The 14,314-nt window shown below is 38.4% G+C and overlaps 1 long non-coding RNA gene across 1 annotated transcript in view; it reads left to right on the top strand.

Moving 5' to 3' along the window:
- The first annotated feature begins 328 nt into the window (after positions 1-328).
- Positions 329-14,314, top strand: part of LOC116503441 — a 40,976-nt gene continuing 26,990 nt past the window's right edge. Inside the window, exons 1-2 of the long non-coding RNA XR_004254712.1 lie at positions 329-403; positions 9,528-9,674. This is a non-coding gene — a long non-coding RNA (uncharacterized LOC116503441). The remainder of the gene's footprint in view (positions 404-9,527; positions 9,675-14,314) is intronic.

The raw sequence follows: 14,314 nt of genomic DNA, 5'->3' as shown, positions 1-14,314 counted from the left end.
TTTACAAAATGATGACATTTTGAAACACATGATATCATCATGTTGCTCATTGAATATGGAAGGGAGAGATACACAACCAACCCATTTTACCAAGGTAATTAGCAAATTCCAAAGAATATTTGGAATTATAGTTCAATCTGAAGAATTCTACTGAAAACTGCAGGTGTCAAAAATTCTCATTGGAGATATAATCATTGCTGATACAAATATCCTTATTTAATCAAACGTTATTATAATTAAGTTATATTAACCTTATAGTTACTATAAAGATAATGTATCTTTGAATTTGATTATCTCCCTCTCTCTTTTGGCAGTATTTCGTCAAGGTGATATTGGAACAAATTGGTATGCTGTGTTGACAGGATCCTTGGATGTTAAAGTTTCTGATACGAGCAACCATCAGGTAAAATTGCATTTCTAATGCAGTACAATTTTCTCAGGAAAATATTGCCTACCTATAGACTACTAAACATTTTGTTCCTATAACCTTTAATTTGGCAATATAGTACATCATAGGGAAACAAGGGATGTGGTGGGATGCGGTGCCTCATTGGCTAAGATGCTGAGCTTGTTGATCAAAAAGGTCAGCAGTTCGGTGGTTCAAATCCCTAGCACTGCGTAACGGAATGAGCTCCCGTTACTTGTCCCAGCTTCTGCCAACCTAGCAGTTTGAAAGCATGTAAAAATGCAGGTAGAAAAATAGAAATCACCTTTGGTGGGAAGGTAACAGCGGTGTTATACAGTCATGCCGGCCACATGACCATGGAGACATCTTTGGATAGTGCTAGCTCTTCAGTTTTGTAATGGAGATGAGCACCCTAGAATCGGGAATGACTAGCACATATGTGTAAGGGGAATCTTTACCTTTAGGGAAATGAACACTTTTGCTGAACAAGAGGACTGTACAGTACTAGGGCATTCCTTTTCTAGGCCTGACTCCAAAAAGTCTGCTTGTGTACTATGGCTTTTATTCCATAATTTCTAACAAAGAACCAGCAGTTTCTACAGAGGACACATATGAATAAAGTGTATTGTGTAAAGTTTGCTTCTTTAGAACACATGTTGTGATATTGGATGCATGTAGGAAAGAGACTAAGTCTTCACCACAGTTCTTCATCATACACTCCATTGGAGACTATATAGTTAATTCTGCAAGGACCATTCACAGACATGCTTTCAGGATGAAGCTCTACTTCTGTGGATTTTATTTTCTATTTTTCTGCCTTCATTATAAACTACTTTTCTAATAAGGCCTCTTTGGAGTTTTAGTGTCACGAGGGCTGTGTGACACCTACAAAGGAGCACTCGGTCAGGTATCTGGGGTGCTTTGAGTTCTTTGGACACACAGGAGTCTGTATGTTTTCCAATTTTGCCATTTTCTCTATTTTTTATTTGTGGCCTATCTAGATGGTTTTTTTTATTCTTTCCTTACTCATATTGTATTTTATTCTGTTTGTTATGTTGTGTGGCTCCCAAATTTGGTGGTACCTAAATCAGTTCACAGGGACGTGGTGGCTCAGTGGCTAAGACGCTGAGGTTGTTGATTAGAAAGATCAGCAGTTCAGTGGTTCGAATCCCTAGCGCCGTGTAACTGAGTGAGCTCCTATTACTTGTCCCAGCTTCTGCCAACCTAGCAGTTTGAAAGCATGTAAAAATGCAAGTAGAAAAATAGGAACCACCTTTGATGGGAAGGTAACAGCGGTGTTTAGTCATGCCGGCCATATGACCATGGAGACATCTTTGGACAGCACTGGCTCTTCAGCTTTGAAACAGAGATGAGCACCGCCCCCTAGAGTTGGGAACGACTAGCACATATGTGTGAGGGGAACCTTTATCTTTATTTTTAAATCAGTTCAAGTCAATTCAATTATATTCCATTCCATTCAATTAAGGCCTCTTCCTATAAAATAAATCTATTTTTTTTTATAATTCTACAAAATCTGGTCTTCGTTAATATTGCAAAGCAAAACAAACAATCAAACAATAAAAGAGATAAAGCTATTCAAATTTAAAATGTGAAAACCCAGGTTTCATTTTGTTGTCCCTTCAAAGTTATTTGATTTATTTGTATAGAAGCAGCAACTGTTGAAGTAACTGGTCAATCCAGGTATTACTGACACTTGTATTTCTTATGAATAATAAACATGGGAAAATTAAATTAATTTGCTTCTTTTATGCTGGATTGTGTTAATATCTGCAGAATTCTATACCACAAGAGGGCAGTGTTAGAATGAATAAAGTTTTTTTTCTTTCTTTCCTACATTAAACTAAGCAGACTTAAGAGCCCTTGCAGTATTAAATAATATCATTTTTTCCCTTCATTGGTGTGTTGATTTGGCTACTCAACAAAAGTGCAGAAATAGAAACCCAGATTCTTGGAATGACTGTGACTTTAAGAGTAACTAATGCAGTTGAATATGGTAATTCACGGTTTTTAGTTACTAATTTACAGGTGCTACAATGAGAATAGTTTGTCTATATGTGAGAACCTAACTCTAGTGTCTGACTTCAATGGCCTTTGTTTCAGCAATTTTAAAAGCAAAAGAAGAAATAAGAAATCAGGAAAAGACTATTTTACAGCATTTTTGATTTTTTCCATGATTTATATTACCGGTAACATAACATAAAATATGGATGACAGCTAGAAGGCAGCCAGGATTTAAAGTTAGCAGAATGGGATATGCCTTTCTCAGGGGGCAGTGATGGATCCTGCATTTGCTCACCAGGGAAAAATAAAATAAATAGAAGCAGAACACAGCTATATCCATAGTGACAATCCTGGGAATTCATTTTTAATTTTTAAGTAGCCTTGAAGAAAACGACCCAAGCATTGTTTTTGGGAGAAAGACTTTCAATCAATAAAGGGACTTTTCTCAAAAGTTGGGCCTTTTGTGTGTCTGTCTGCGTGTGTGTGTGTGTGTGTGTGTGTGTGTGTGTGTGTGTGTGTTTTAAGATAGATCTTTCATGTTACTTCTTAGTTGTCTCTTTCTACTTGGCAGAGAGAAGATAGTATGGAGAGAACAATTTATTTGCAATCGTATATCTTCTGATGGTGTTAATGGGTAAATCTGTTCCATTCCATTACTGCATCAATTCATACACAGTAGAACAAAAAATACCTCTGGATATATTTTTCATGCTCCTTCTCTATGAACTGCGGTTTGAATCTTAAAAATTCAAACACATACTTTTTGTATTTTTTTAGGATGAAGAAATACCTGTAGCAATTCCAGAAAGACATGTGTTGTTTCGTCTGTTTTCTGATTGTCCTTTTTTGAAGCCAATTACTTCAATCTCTCCCCCCCCCCAAAAAAAAAGACTTGTCGTCTATTTAAAAAGTGAGAAATGTTTTTGCCCTAATTCAACCTTTTGGAAATAGAGAGAGCCAACATTCAGGTCTTTATTTCCATTTTGTAAAAAAAATTTCATCTACCATACATGCTTTAAAGGTATCTTTCACTTGGAGACGTAGAAAATAAGGTAATGAATGAATGAGGATAAGCCAGATATTCAAGACTGTGATGTAATTCATTTAATAAGCTGAAATATTTTCCTAATGGATGAAACTCTTGATAGCCTGTAAGATGTCATCGTCATAATGGTGTATATATTTCTGTAGGCTGTTGCAGTAAAATACATATAAATAAGGTATATTAGAAAGCATAAGGAGCATGATGGCTCATGTGGTTAGGTCACTGGGTTGGAGGTTAGCAAGCCCGTGTTTAAGACCTGAATGCTGTCGTGGGGCTAAGTGAGCTCCCATTCTTCATTGCAGCTCTTGCGGGGGACACACGAAGGGAGTCTCCAACTGGTTATCCCCTAGGCAACAATGATTTCACTGGCTAATCCTTTCAACCTGGAAGCGCTTCGGTGCTTCTAACATGAGTGTGATGTGGTTAGAAAGCATTATATTTAGAGTCTCATGGTGCCTGTATCACATATTTTTCATATGTGTTTAAAGTATGTTTTTCTCCTTTTTTAAAAAAAAACAACTACATGTACATATTTTGGATTTCTGGAATCTTCTGACCACCAAGTCTCTCAAAAGCCCATCTTTAACTTTTTGTTTTTAAACAGCCATTCTATTTTGGCCATATCAAATAAGTCATCCTTATTTGGTTTTAAGGATGTGATAGATCCCTTTTCTCATTCATCCTGCTTCATCCCGTTCCTGTCCTCTTTGAATTGGCTCTAGAGGTTGGCATGGAAAAAGAATCACCCTCTTCCAACTCAAAGCTGATCCTTGAAGTCCAGCAAAGAACATCTGGCCAGTCGTATGACTGCTGATTTAATGACTTTAGGACTTACTGATTTATATAGATATTAATGCCAACAGATAGAAAGTGTCTTGAAAGAGGATATTTTGAAAATTTTGATGCCAAGTTAGGGAAGACTGGTTTTCTTTGAGCTTATTTTTTAACCCAAGTAGTTTCTGTGAAAGTTCGTCAGGGTTAATTTCTGTCTGACAATATTTGAACATATTGGCAAGACCAACAGAGTATACTGATGTCATTGGACAATTCATAAAGTAGGAATGTTAGCTGATGATAGAAAAAGAAAATTGGTTACTTTTAGACTTGTATATTCCATACCAGCCAAATATAAAATAGGTGAGCAATACTTTCTTGGGATAATGCTAGAAGCTGTTATTGAATGCATAATGATAATAGACCAGGTGTGTGTAAAGTGCAGCTCATAATATTGTAACCACCAGAGCCCAGTAAATTGAGCAGGACTACCATTTTGGGACTTTTTTTTTTATCTTAGTGGATTAAGGAGGATTAAATTGCAGAAATGTTTCCTGAACTTTACAGAGATTTAAAGCATAGACTAAATTAAAAAAAAACAACAATTCAGTCCTGGACAAAAAGATGAATTTGCATTGGCTTGTTTTTTTGTATTTTAAAGAGTAAAAATATATTTTTCCCTTTATCCCTCCTCCCTCTAATGAACTCCCCAAGCTCAGTTGCATTGCTGAAATTCCCTCTTGTGTTTGATTTTGAGTCTGAAAAAACATAATAGACTGCAGAGTTTTATCAATCAGTAGAGGGCTCTGCAGTACTGAGGAAATAATTCTTAGCAATATTGCACCTTCTACTTAGGCAACCATTGTAGGGGGAGAGCTGTATTACTCTGTGGTAGCAAAAAAAGTGGAAGTCTTGGGTCACCTTTTTCGACAAGCAAATTTTATTAACAAACAAGGTTCACGAATTTCAGCTCATTTCAACATAGGTGCCTAATGAGACCTATCACTTTTGAGGCATAGGGATAGATTCCTGTGGGAACCAAATTCCCACAAGAAAATGAAATGAAATAAAAATGTAATAAAATAAGGAAAAATAAATACATAGATATGAAATAATAAAATATAATAAAAGAAAACATACAAATACAAAAGAAAAGAATTAAAAATAAATGCCAGCAAAATACCATCCCACTTCTGAAGGTATTTTGGCATGCTATGCAAAGGCCAGAGCAACTGTCAACTCTTTCTTAAAAAAAGTTTTCTGTAAAATTGGAAACTTCAAATTCTTATAGGTTTAAAGGCACCTACGTTTAATTTAACCTGAGTTGTCTAAACCGGAAATAGGCACATACTCAATTCAGCTCAACTCAAAATTTATTGAGAGTGCAAGACCAATCACAAATAGGTGCAGATATAATACAATTTCATAGACCACCACCATCATCATCATCATCATCATCAAACTTTATTCATTAAACATGAAACTCAGTCAACTGAACATTCCAAAATGCATCCCAAATACCATTGACTGGTGCTAATGGTTGATATGGTTGCTGCCAATGTCCTAGGTATCAACCGAGAACCTTTGTAAGATGTATGATGTTCCAAGTAGCATCATCCTCATTCTCTTCACTTTGAATCAGACTTCTGGACAAATGTTTTCTTGAGAATATTTCAGTAGGGGTTTGCCCTTGTTTTCTTCCTAAGGTTGAGATAGAAGGATTGGTCCAAGTCACCCAGTTGGCTTTGTCCTAAGCTGGGTTTCTATCCTGATTCTTTAACTGTACCAAACAGATTCTCTTTTATTAATTAACTCATAACATATTAGAATGTGCTATAAGATGATATTTGGTATAATATAATGGTTGTGCTAATTTTGATGACTCAAACAAATATCATGGGCAATGGAAAATGATATGTAGGAATATCAATAGCCTAATTTTCCTGCTGCAACCAAGAATTTGCTTGGGAGAAAATCCAGAAGAATTATTTTGGATCAGAACTATTAAGTTTGGCAATAGATCTAAGAAATTTAAACCATGATATGAGGATGACAGCCTCCTCCATCAGTCCTCCCACAAGATGGTATTTTAGGTGTTGCTGGAAGATAGAAATTATCTGTCAAATCTGTTAACTATTAATATTCTAATGTTCCATGTATTTGTCTAGTTCCCTTTTAAAATCATCTCGATCAGTAGCCATTACTAATGTTATTAGTTTAGATATGTGTTATATAAAGAAGCATGCTCTGTAGTTAGCTTCAGTGAAGAACCTCAAGATGTGAGAGAATTCCCACTGCTTATTTAATACTCAGGTTTCTCCATGAACACTGACATTTTAAACCAGTTTTACTTTTCATTGGGATGCCGTGGCTCAGTGGCTAAGATGCTGAACTTGTCGATCAGAAGGTTAGCAGTTCAGCGTTTTGAATCCCTAGCGCCGTGTAACAGAGTGAGCTCCCGTTACTTGTCCCAGATTCTGCCAACCTAGCGGTTTGAAAGCATGTAAAAATGCAAGTAGAAAAATAGGAACCACCTTTGGTGGGAAGGTAACAGCATTCCATGCTCCTTCAGCGTTTAGTCATGCAGGCCACATGACCACGGGGACGTCTTCGGACAGCGCTGGCTCTTTGGTTTTGAAACGAAGATGAGCACCGCCCCTAGAGTCAGGAACGACTAGCACATATGTGCGAGGGGAACCTTTACTTGTTATAGATGACTGAAGAATTTGACTTACAACATTAATTTCTGATGTTTCTAATCAACATTTTGCCCTTCCAGGTCAGATCTGCTCCCATCCTTTGGGCCTTCTGAAAGACCTTGAAGACATGGTTGTGCCAACTAGTCTGGAGCCCCAATGGGGCTGTGGTACTTTGGAAGTGGATAATGGAGTAGATAGTATCGCAGTCCTCCATATGTACATTTTACCAATATATTAATTGAACTTTTATGTCAGAAATAAACCAGATGATTTAAGTTTCTGACTCACTTTTTCTGTAGAAAACTCAATGGCTAACCCATCAGCTGTCAGCCAGCAGTGGGATATCTGCTAGTTCTCAGTTTCCAGAGAGAACACCTCAGGTTTTATCATGTTTTCAGGGTCTGATCATGAGAACAGCAGGAGTTCTTTGAGAGTCGTGTTAAACCATTTAATTGGCTTGTGCCATTAAACAAAAGGGCACCAAAAAGAGATAGTGCCTTTGGCCTCTAAGCTATCAAAAGAGCTTGCTGACTTTCCAGAAAAAAGTCCCTCATGTTTTATTCGTTTTTTTTAAGTCACCCTAAATCTACAGTTGTGTATATGAACTTCGTTTCCTTTTTGTTCTGTCTCCAGTTATATTAACCTAGGTTTGATTTTTCACGGAAAGGGAAAATAGAACAAAAAGTAGCAGTATCACCTCTCTTAATTGCCCCACTTTCCATATTGTGCTATGACCAAAAGTATATGGTTTAGTGTTTTTGCGAAAATGGAAGTCCTGTGGTTAGTCAACCCATTGCACTTGAGTAAACCATGGCTTAGTGTAGTAAGTGAAGCCAGCTATTGAATTCAAGTCAACGGGAATTGAAAATCTCCCTTTCAGAATGAATCCTCTGCAATTAATTATTTTTATTTCCATCTTATGAATTCATTTTTTCAGACAAAAGAAGTGAAGTGAATTATGGTTTATGCATTGAACAAGCCTGAATATTTAAGAGATTATTACATTGTAATGCCAGCTTCACCATTGTCTATGTGTTCATTGCGATCTTGCCTGTGATAATCATGTCCTGTATATCTCTTGTTTTTTTTCAAATGTTCTATTTCTCACGATGGCAAAGGGCCGTTGCTCCCTCATATCCATTCAAGTGGGAGTGGCAGGTGACAATAAGTACCTCATGAAACCCTCATTTAAGTAATACAGTGTATGTAGAAGCGTCAAATGTCATACCATTGTTACACAATTGTGACATTTGCATGATGACGTTATGACACATGTGTTATTTTAAACTCGGTATGGTTTGTTATGAACTGCTTTCTTTGCTCAATGGATAGAGCACAGGGTTTTTTGAACAAAAAATATTGGCATCAGTAGACAGGGCTTCTGTTTTAAAAAAGGGTAGAATCAATAGTCTTTCAATATTGGGGATATTATGCTGGGAAGATAGTAGATTGGTATTAGGCTGTTTTCTATGTTTCTAAAATGTTAAAGATAATGAGTCATCAAAGTACTGTTAATAGAATGAGAGAAAAATTATGAATCAAAGATGAAATAATTAGGTGAGGACCTGTAACATACAAATTATATTAAAATAAGAACAAAAAGAACATTTTGAATGTAATGCCTTGTATATTGGTAACTACTAAGACTAAACAAGATGCCTAATTCTTGGTCCCATTGTTCATTTATTAATTTTTATTTTTTAGTATCATCCTTCCAAACAAACAAGCAAGCAAGCAAACATTACATGCATACATACATACACTGATTTTGTCCAGAAATTAAATAAACAAGTAATTGCAGTAAAGCAGGATATTGAAAAAGTTGTGGAGGTATAATGCAGTACAACATTTAGGGAAGTTTCCAAATACAGTGGATTGGCTTTCTGCAGTCTGAAGTAACTACAGTGGTAAGACCACTTAATAACAATAGTACTTAGACTTATACACTGTTTGATAGTGCTTTATAGCCCACTCTAAGAAGTTTACAGAGACTGCATATTGCCCTCAACAATCTGGACTCTTAATTTTATTGACTTTGGAAGGATGGAAGGCTTACTAACCTTACAAATGGTTGATTCTGAATCCTGAATCAAATCTCAGGATTAAAGGATTTGAACTCCTACCAATGGGAAGAAGTATTGGAATTTTCAATTTGCCCATCAACCTTCCATAAACTTGCCTGAACTTCTCTAGCAAAACTTCAGTTAACCACTAGATGATAGCAAAGAGACTTTTCTCTATTTGCTGCAGTGTAGTAGGTGTTCAGATTTGTTACAGCAGAAATACGGTAACACTATGTAATGTGAGCACTAGACTTTGATAATAGAAAGTCACTCTTTAGAGAACAGATGCCATTTTTTAAAATTATTACTTGATGTAGACTAAACATTCAGAGCAGACACATTAGTTTGAACTAGGACAAGACTTTCCTAAAGGACAAATGCACTATTTGTAGGAAATGACTTGTCATTTCCTAAGCATTGTTTCCAACTGAAGATAGTATGTCTTTGGCAAGACAGTGGTTCCTACATCCTTTGACATCCAAAGGCTGAGTGCCTGTCTCTTTAACTCTGCTTCACAGGATGCTGTGACAATATGCACCTTGGGAATAGGGACAGCGTTTGGAGAGTCGGTCTTGGATAACACCCCTCGTCATGCTACCATTGTTACAAGAGAAAACAGTGAACTCCTGCGCATTGAGCAGAAAGATTTCAAGGCACTTTGGGAGGTAAGCTCAAAAGACTGATTGAACCAAGCTAACATAGGGAGATGGAACAAAGGTCAAGCCGTCTAAATCATACATTATATATTGCATGGATAGGTTATCTGTACAATCAGTGGAGCAGATTGCAGTTATTCATAAGCTCTGTGACAGTATCTTGCTTCAGTGAAGTATTTTTCAGAATGGTAGCGAAGAGAAGCCAAAACATTTTCAACAAATTGGCAGATTGTTAATTTTGAGGTGCACATAAATACTTCTGTTTTAATAAAAGGCTCTCCATTCCCTTTTTCTGTTTAAAATTCATTTATGTGTGCATCTGTAATCTGATATACTTTTTGTTTTGTCATTTCTTCTATGAAATACTTTATTAAATATTTATTATATTGAAATGGTTTGACGTTTATTTGATAATCTCGTAACTGTTATTCAGCTACACAGTGTGAAAAGTTAGGTGCTGTTGGAGATTTGTGGTGTTTTGGGCAAAGAATGTTGTAAACAGTTTGAGGAATTTTAGAATTAGTAGCAAAATGAGGTTAAATTTGAAAAATAACCTCAGTAATTGGTGAATGGGACATGGAAGCTCTCACTTTTTAATTAGTTGTGTCTTCATGTGTAGTAGCCATAGTTCATCCTTAACATACTAATCTGCTAGATTTTGGAGAGTAATATTTTAAAACTCGAAAACATGATAAAACATAGTAAGTCTTAACTCACACCAATAAAATAAGCTGATGTCTCCTGAGCTAGATGTTCTTTGAGTAATTTTATTTTTATTTTTAATATAATCATTCCAACTGCAGTTGAACAGTGTTTTGTCTGGGTACAGAGATAGATGTTCTTTAGGGCATTTGGAATGTTAGCCTCAGGAATGTACTTATTTTACGTGGCACGACAAAACCGCACTCCACTAAAGTGCGCCCGATTAAACCGCGTTGCTGACGTCATCAGCAGGGCGACAACAGCGACCGCGGAGAAAAAAGGGCACTTTAAATAGTGCTTTGCAAGCAAGCTGATTCAAGTTAAGGTAAGGGTTAGGTTTAAGGTTAGGTTTAGGGTTAGGTTAAGGGTTAGGGTTAGGTTTAGGGTTAGGTTAAGGGTTAGGGTTAGGTTTAGGGTTAGGTTAAGGGTTAGGATTAGGTTTAGCGTTAGGTTAAGGGTTAGGTTTAGGGTTAGGTTAAGGGTTAGGTTTAGGGTTAGGTTTAGGATTAGGTTTAGGGGGGTTAGGTTTAGGTTTAGGGGTTAATTTTAGCTTTAGCGTTTACAGCGTGCTTTTTTCGTCGCGCTGTGATGACGTCAGCTATGCTGTTTCGTCGAGCGCGCTTTAGTCGAACGCGGTTTTGTGGTGGAACCCTTATTTTAATCTACAGACCTGATATTCTGTGGTACATGGCCTTTAATTGTCAGACTATAAAAATATTATGTTTTCCTGATAGGGAAAACATTTCCCCGTGGTTGCAAAGCTTTTGGACAGTAATTTAACACGTATGGAGCCGGAGACATCCTTTACATACAACATTAGAATTAATACTAATCCCTTGAGAAATATTTTTGGCTAGATCATAAACAGGGAGATCATGAACAGGGAGCTATATGGAGCGTTCCAGGAAAAAAAAATCATTAAAGAATTTGATGTATATGGTGCAATATTTCCCTTTGCCGCTTGTGCATTTTATTTCATAGAAACTGTACCCAGAAATATTATCAGATGGCAGGCAAACATAAGGCGGAGTAAGGTAATTGCTGCAATTATTGATGTTGCAGGACAATGAGAAGTTAATGAATGAACTTATGGGTGACAGTTGCCCTGCATCTCCAAAGTACCTTTATATTTCAAACCTTTGCCCTGTTGCCAGATTTGTAGGAAGACTCAGTTGCCATGTGATCAGTTCATGTATGTTGATGGGGAGGTCAAACCATGGCTTTGTGTGAGATAGGAAGATGCTTTGGGCTATGTCTGGATTTTAATTAGACCCTGGTCCTCCTTTTCCTTCTTTTTTTCCATAGAACAGTTGTCCTTTTGACAAGCCTAGGGAAGTAAACTGTAGTTGCTTTCCAAACCACCCTCCCTAGCTCGGTAATTGTTCAGTGAAAAGAACAAATATTACCCTTCTTTTGCCAACCCTTTCAAAATGGGCTATTTCCTTTGCCTCTGATGGCTACTGTTTAAATAACATCTTGTCCATGAACATCTGCTCTGCTACATATCATGTTCATCCGTAGAGACATCTAGCTTTACACAGGCAGCTGTGGTAGCAGCTTGCATGGGATAAAAGTTCTCCTGGAGGATTAAGATGTCCGATCTCTTATCTGTGAAATGCAATAACTTCCCTTGGGCTTTTAAGATTTCATTTTTGAAATAGGAAAATTCCAAACCCTCAAATTGCTCTCATGGGCTAATCTATGAATTTTGATATTGATTTCTGTGCGTGAGAAACCTCAGCAGCATACAGTATGGAATATTACAGTTCATTTTTTCTCTTGCCAATATCCTTCAGTGAGTATGTCAAGAGTTAATGAGAAAATTAAGTTACTTATAGATATTATAAAATGCAGTACTTACTACATTTTCAGGTGTTAATCTCCAGTTTGCCTGCTGAGGTTCAGATAGGAAGAGAATGAATTTTGGGGGGATTTCACTTATTTTTGGAGCATTATCTTACTGCGATATATAGCTTGAACTTTCTGGGGTGACAAGAGAAAAACAAGTATTTTCATTCCTGGGGACTAAAGAAATAAGCATTGAGGAATGAAATAATCATGACACGAAGGCAAGTATAACATATAAGTACAGTCTTTTCTATATAAGATGCCAAAGGATTTTGCTTAATTTGTGCAGAAATGGCAAGCAGAAACCTGAAGAACAGCTGGCCTGTGTGCGCATGGCTGGTTTTTTGCTGTTTTTCAGGCCATTCTTGGGCCATTTTTAGGCCATTTGCAAGCCATTTTTGGGCTGTTTTTGTGATGTTGTTTGGGCATGAAAATGCCCCCAAAATGGCCTGACAATGTCTCAAAAAACTCCTAAAATGACCCCAAAAAGGCCTGAAATGCCCCCCCCAAACCCTGGAAATGCCCCCCAAAATGGCTTGAAAACAGCCCAGAGAAAGGTCCAAAAATGGTCTGTTTTTTGGCCATTTTTCAGACTGTTTTCCGGGGCTCTGGTGCCTGCGAAGACCAGCTGGCTGGTACACATGTGCACACCAGAAACTAGAAGAGCAGCTGGCAATGGCGCATGTTCCCACAGAGAGGGCTCTGCTTTCCACCTCTGGCACATGTTTTATAGGTTCACCATCACGAGCCTAGGCTATAAATTTTATAAATATAAATATTGTAAACAATGAATAAGTAGTATTAATGAAAAATGAAAACCTATTATTTATAGCAGCGATAGCAAAACTTTTTGGATTGTGTGCCATAAGGGGAGGAGCGCATGGGAGTCGTGCAACACCCCAGTGCACATGCCCGCATGAGAGGCGCTCCCCCCATTGCATGTTTTTTTCGCCCTCCCCAGGCTCCAGAGGCTTTATAGGAGCCTGGGGAGGGTGAAAAGAGCCTCCCCCGCCCCCTCGGAGGCCCTCCAGAGGCTTCAGGGACTTCCAGTTTGCTAGTAGGGTCCTTTTTAGTCCTCCGGAGGCTTCAGGGAAGCCTCCTGAAGGTCTCTGAAGCCTCTGGAGGGCTTAAACCGACCCTACGAGCAAACCAGAAATCCGTTCCTGAATTTCCAGTTTGCCCATAGGACCAGTTTTTTGCGCTCCTGAAGCCTCCAGAGGGCCTCCGGGGGGGGGGCAGGGAGGCTCTTTTCACCCTCCCCAGGCTCCTATAAAGCCTGTGGCACATGAGCTATAGGTTCGCCATTTATAGTCCTAATGCAGGGGTCAAACTCGTGGACCACAGGGTGGATGCATCACGTGCTGGCCACACCCACCCCCATTTTAGCAAAGGGGGGAAGTTGTGATACATCACATAACAAGATGTCATCGCGAGTTTGACAGCCCTGTCTTAATGTGATGTGTGGAAAACACCTGCCTCCTTGTGAGTAAACCATGGTTCTAGATCAGAGTTTCTCAACCTTTGTCAAGATGAATAGACCAACTCCCAGAATTCTGCACATCTTAAAGTGCCTATGGTTGATAAACACTGCTCCAGATTATGAGTACCTGCAGACCAGTGGTGCAATTCAGCTGGTTCTATCCGGTTCGGGCGAAGCGGTGGCGGCGGGAGGCTCCACCCACCCACCCGGAGGTCATCATGTCCCGTTTTGACATTGTGTGCATGCGCGGAAGGTCCGGCGCATGTGTGGAGGTGGCGGTGTGCACTCACATTTGCGAACCGGTGGCGAAGGTAAGTTGATTTCACCCTTGCTGCAGACTCTGGTTGCTAAACATAAAGACTGCTCTGAAGAAAGAGGAGGATGAGTGGAGGTGTTGGAGAAGGAAGGCATAGGACAACAAAGAGAACCCTGCAGAGAAAGCATCTGCTGGATTACTTTTATCAGGCCTATGTAAACAACCTCCCACACCCATCTCTGCTGCTTGGCTCAGCTCATTGCCCAGGCAGAGAAAAAGAAAAGTGGCTCCTCACATTGGAAAGCCTTACTAAGAAGAAACGAAAGGGGCCAGGGATTACTTAGGTAAGGAGATTCCATATGC

This window comes from Thamnophis elegans, chromosome 1, assembly GCF_009769535.1.
Source record: "Thamnophis elegans isolate rThaEle1 chromosome 1, rThaEle1.pri, whole genome shotgun sequence".
Classification (NCBI taxonomy): Eukaryota; Metazoa; Chordata; class Lepidosauria; order Squamata; family Colubridae; genus Thamnophis; species Thamnophis elegans.
The sequence above is the reverse complement of the archived record's forward strand: the minus strand, read 5'-3'. Positions and strand labels throughout refer to the sequence as shown.